Here is a 6,000-nt window from a genome sequence, read left to right as displayed (position 1 = left end):
ACGTCCCTTCACCGATTCTCAACCTTGAATCGGTATTCTACCTAGTATGTCACTTCACTTCTACTTATTCAGGGTTTTTCCCTAATTCTCGAGTAAACGCACCATATATATATTATTATTCAACCTAGAAAAAAGAAGTATTTAGTGCAAGAGAACCTATGATAATCGCATGTCATTAATATACTTATCTCAATACTATTCTAACAACCAATTAATTACGCGGGAAATAAAACAATAAGTTAATAAAATAGGCACAGATATATTAAAGCTCATTGCGGCTTGTGGTAGCCCGACAAAGGCCTGCAGTGAGCTAACATGGCATGTAGCGGCCCAACAAATGGCCTGGTGATAGACTCCTTGTGGCCTGACAACGACCTATTGCGGCCTTTCTGAGCACAACTCTCAATTCAGATATCAAAAACAGTTCTTGTTTGGTTTCAGCAGGTGGTCTAGCTATCCAATTCTTAATTCAAGATACAAGGAATTGAAAACTAGAGGTGTAAACCCTATAGCTGCAGACCACCACATGTAACTCGTATATATTCATGAGAAAGCAATTGTATATATATATAGCATCTAAAGCTATCCTTCCTAAGCGGAGAAACTAACTCCCTTCCTTGAATACAAGCAGTCCGTCTTAATTATTAATCACTTCCTAATCATCAAATCAAATGGAATATTCAAATTTGAGTGCTTGCACTCACCAGAAGCTAGCCGAAACCTTACTCCTCACCTTAATGCCTATCAGCATATCAAATCTCTATTAAACTCAAAATTGGTGTCAAGTTTACCTTTAAGCTTGAAATTCAAAAAAAATTGAACATCCCTGAGACACCTCCTCTGTACGCCTGCATAAAACTTTATTTTCTTTTTCTGCTCTAGCTAAAGTGTAGAAAAGCCCCCTTAAGCGTATTCCATCTCCACCTTGCTGCTCCCTTGAGATCCTGTCAACCCGAACCGATAGCGTAGCAGAAATTTCGACTGGAAAGCACTCCACTCTCCACTGATTGGTTTTGTAGTTCACTTGGGTTGTCAAATGGAGAAAATTAAATGGAGATTTAGTTTAGCCGCCCATGGTTGGTTTAGTTTAGATCTTCCTTTTCTTTTCAATATTTTGGGAGAGAGAGAGGGCGAATGGGAGAGTGAAAAAATTGAAAACCACCGAGAGTTTTCTGTCTAGTCCTCCTCCTTCCCCTTCTCTAGAAGCCATATGTGGCTTCCTTACACACAGACCCTCCACAATTATCATAAAGAGGCTCAATAAAAACAACTCAAACTTGGTTTAATAGAACATGCCCAAATAATATAACAGGTCCAATAAATTAAAAGGTGCAACAAGCCCAATATAATAGAAAAGGCCCAATATAAAGATAACCATCAAGGAAAAGCCCATATCAATAAATCAAGCCCGCCAACTGAAAATGTTAAACCTCGCCATATAATACGTAATTACCTAGAGTGGCACTGAACTAACACGTAAAATGACCGGTTTACCCGTAGGTAAAATTCTGAGTCATTATAGGGGTGGTTGCCAAACCACTGCCTATCCTGCCATAACTCAAGTTCTATCCAGTGTTTGGTGGGGGACTGGTGCAGTCCAGACACGTGATATTTTCCTAATTGGGGGAAGTTGACTCTGGCTCTGATGCCGTATCCGAGTCCTCATCTGAGTTATTGTATTCTGACTCTAATGGTTCGTGTCGAACTAGATCCCCACGCCTTGGGTTCCTAGTACGACCGCCTTCTAGAAGGCCGTCATCATCGAGATCGATGAGTGGCTCCTTCCCTATGTCAGATTGGTACAAATGCTTCAGCAGCTGTAACTCTCGCTCGAGGTTGCTTCTTTGCTGTTCCAGAGCCTGTACCGCCTGGCTCGCCTGGACAGACTTTGGGTTGGTGAAAATAGCATTTTCACCATTTTAACGTTCCTCTGGAGCATTATTTCTAGGAACTGCACCAGATGCAACTGGTCTGTTGGTGCTGGTCACCGGTCCTTGAAGGGGATTATTCGCATCATGGTGACCAATATTCTCCCCCTCTTCAGGCATCTCGTGTTTTTCTTCTCTGACAGCGACGTTGCGTGTGGTAGCGCCACCCTTAGTTTTCTTTGCTCCTGCCATCACAACGGTAAGAGTTTTTAAACTAAATCAGTCGTTCGAAATGAATGTTTACCTACTTTTGTCCCCACAAACAGCGCCAAAAGATGCATCCCCTGATCCTTCTCTGATAAGAAGCTTTTTCTTAATGGAGAAAGGAAGAGATGATTTAGAGTTCAGGGTTGAACCACCTGGCGGCTGCCTAAGTATCTCCTTTTTTATTTAGGAGAATCAAACCCTATTTTTGGTAGTTCCTAAGAGCGAATCCTTGTGGTTTATATAGGAAGAGTTTTGAGAGTCCTAAGGTTAGGGTTAACCTCACCGCTTGTGAGTTCCCTTCCATCTTTGGACTCTGCCTTCCTATTAGGAATCCTCTCCTTATGGAAATCTGAATCTATACCATATCTTATTAGAGGTAGGTTTCCTTGTTGATCATAATATCCCATCGTATATAGGAAGATTATATCTAAAAGGTAACTCTTAAAGATATGTCATTACGATTCATTCCTTATCTTCAAAGATCGCCCTCTTCAGTTCCCTTCTGTTCAGGAACTGTCTATGTCAGTTCCTAATGACTTGGAGAACTGTTATGCTTAGAGGTGGTTAGTCACGTGTCTGACACATGCTTACTAAACACGAGATCACTTATTCAGAGAACTAATCCGATGCCTCTCGTCTCATTCTAGACATCTATAGTCTTGGGTTATTTCCCATACACGTGTCATCTACTCATCTAGTCAATGACAGAAAATCCCCCTTACAATCATATTGGTTTTGAAATATCTTTTCAGCCATTAGACAATTCAAATTTACTAATTAGTACAACATTCCCTATTAAATATTTGAAAAAACAAGAACACACGAGATTTTTGGAGTAATATTAATTGAGATTAATTATTGGTATAGGTATATTTTTGCAATCATCATGATATATATATACAGTCCGGATCTTAGAAGTACAATTTTTATCTAGGTTAGAGGTTTCCAAATGAGCTGAAATTTTGTGGAGATGATCTTTATGATGAGTAGATGATATCCACAAAAAATTTGGTTTGAATTCATTTTCTAGGTGAAGTTTTACTTATGTATGTATTTTAACTTAAAATAAGTATGTACTTTTAAGATCCGGACCTATATATATAATCATCATGATATATATATATATAGAACACCATCTCTACAAAATTTAAACTCATTTAGAAATCTCTAACCTATGCAAAAAATGATTGCAAAAATACTATTTTCTGAACCGTTACGTTATATATATTTTTAAAGATGACAACAATTTTTATCTAGGTTAGAGGTTTCCAAATGAGCTGAAATTTTGTGGAGATGGTCTTTCAAAAATGAGATTTACAACAATTTATTTTACTTCCGGGATAGGGAATGATATGATATTGTTTTCTTCGGTGTAACTAAGATCACTCTTGTATAAACCACTCTAGCTTACTTCCTTTCTTTATTTGATTTTTACTTTCTCTAACTCTTTGTTTCCTTCGTCAAGAAAATACAAACAAACAATCATTATTATATTTATTTATGATTTATCCTTTATTTATACTAGAACAATTCTACAGTTTCAAAGCCAAATTTTTTTAATCAAATTTTTAGATCCAGTCATCCATAAAAAGTTTCTTTTAGCTAGAGGCTGCTAGAGATATTTGCAATGTATAGGTGTTTTTTTTTAGAAGGAGTCGATTCTTTACATACTTTTGTCTAGGGTCTCAAATTATCTTGAGACGACCCTGGTGTAGGAACTGTTATGGTTACAACGAATGATCTACGAACCGGGAAAACCCACGTGCAGCGGAATAAGGGGTTCTCACGGTTTTGGATAGAAATTCATACCTTTAGATCGGCTGTGATAACTCTGAGAATCCAAGATCTACAAAATCAGCAACCTTAATCTTGATCTTCTGTTGTATTCCTATCAATGGAATGGACGTTGTGTGGGCAACGATTTACCACCCTCTTCTTTCTCTCTTGGCCTCTATCACTCTCAAGGTCATAACCGAATTTGAACTAATCTTTCTTGAGTAAAACCATGAGTAAAAAACGGCCAGAGAAAAAGTTTCCTTTATATAGGCTACAACAGGGACCATGAGGGGAAATTAGGGTTGGGCCTCCTGACGGGCTTGGGATTCCCATATTCGCCAAGAACACACGGCCCAAGTCCATCAACAAATGGCTTATTCCACTAAAGGCCATTGTTGTACTACCGCCCTAATCCCAAATTACGTGTTACGTTTATGGGCTCCATATTATATGCTTGTTGATCTCCTAGTGTTTAAGATATCGAATGCCCGTTGATTAAGTCAAGTTACTGACAACTACATTAATCAACTTCTTATGTCCTTGAGTAGTACCACTCAACCTCATTGTCATGTCGGAATAAATCCACCTGCAGGGTTTACATGACAATCCTTATGAGCTCCTCAAGGGGACATCATCAACCCGACTTCTTGCGGGTCACGGATTCCTTCTATAATCAACAGCACACCTTACATACAATGTCATTACCCAATCCATCGAGTTTGTTGATTCACAAATGAATCTCACTCATTGATGATTTAAAGTAATGTACAATGCACATAAGTGCCTGTTATTATATCCGGATTAAGAGGACAAGCATCCATAATAACAGAGGTGTTTGTTCTCTTATATAGTCAGTATAAAGAGAAACAACCTCACTTGGTCCTGTTCAATACACACAAAGTGTACTAGTGTAATCCTGTAGTCAAGATAGACTAATACCAGATTATACTACAACCGTACCAATGGTTTGTCCAAATCTATCTAGGTTATGAAGGTTTACTTATACTTTATAAAGTATTGATAATGTGATCTTCTGTGTGTCACCACACACCATATCATCTACAACATAAAGTATTAGACGTATGCATATAACTAATAACATATATAATATGCATAACATTTGTCCATATGATTCTCATTCAAAATATAAAGAATTAGAGTTAATACAAAAGTAATGCTTTTAGTATATAACCCTATCACCTGTAATCCATAAGCCTAATTACAATCAGGAGGAAAATCTGTATAAATGGTAGGAATGACTTCGGAAAGCCCTAGAGTATCCGTGTCAATTCGATCAAGTTTGAGTTCAAACTTTTTGGGTGGTTTTGTTCTTTATGGTGGTTTTGAATGAAAAGGAGAGGTGAAATTCAAGTTCGGTTTCGTTTGCAATAGGGGTGAACTGAGTTGAGTTTTTAAAGGTAGATTAGATTTTAATATCCATTTACATACTGTTTTAACTTTAAAGTTTAAACGCATTATGGGGCGATATAATTTGTTTAAAATTTACTTTTATTACATGATTGTTCAACCAAGTAAGTAAAAAATGACTCCTTTTGAATGAGACTTCTAAGTTTATATATGTTGGGGACCCTTTGGTTCTTTAGTTTATCATCATCTCTCATGCACGCTTATGCCCCATTCCAATATTTTGCTTAGCGTGGTATCATTCCTAGCTTAAGCCCCAACATGATGTTATAAACAAGATTGTGACACCACTTACTCGCAGAAAATTATCTCTATTTTCCTCATCAACCAACAAATAAGAAATGCATTTGAACACCTTTTTCATCATAACTTTTTCCTCTACTACTTTTGCACACCTATCCAAACGACCAAACCTCTAATGATATCACTCATACCATGCATGTACGCTATGATTATAATATTCTTAACGTTATTCCTTACAAGAATCTCCAGAACATTTAACGCTGTAAAGATATATTTTAGTCACGACCTTACAATCTCGGAGAATTGGGTTTGTATAAGATGTTTGACTAAACTCAGGACAGTGCTCTGAGCTGCCTACGTATCCAGTTATCTGATGAACTGGAATCAAGTCAGACGTAGTTCATCTTGAATGATTGAGTTG

This window comes from Coptis chinensis, chromosome 7 (genome assembly GCF_015680905.1).
Source record: "Coptis chinensis isolate HL-2020 chromosome 7, ASM1568090v1, whole genome shotgun sequence".
In the NCBI taxonomy this organism is placed as follows: Eukaryota; Viridiplantae; Streptophyta; class Magnoliopsida; order Ranunculales; family Ranunculaceae; genus Coptis; species Coptis chinensis.
This window is presented reverse-complemented; position numbering follows the sequence as displayed.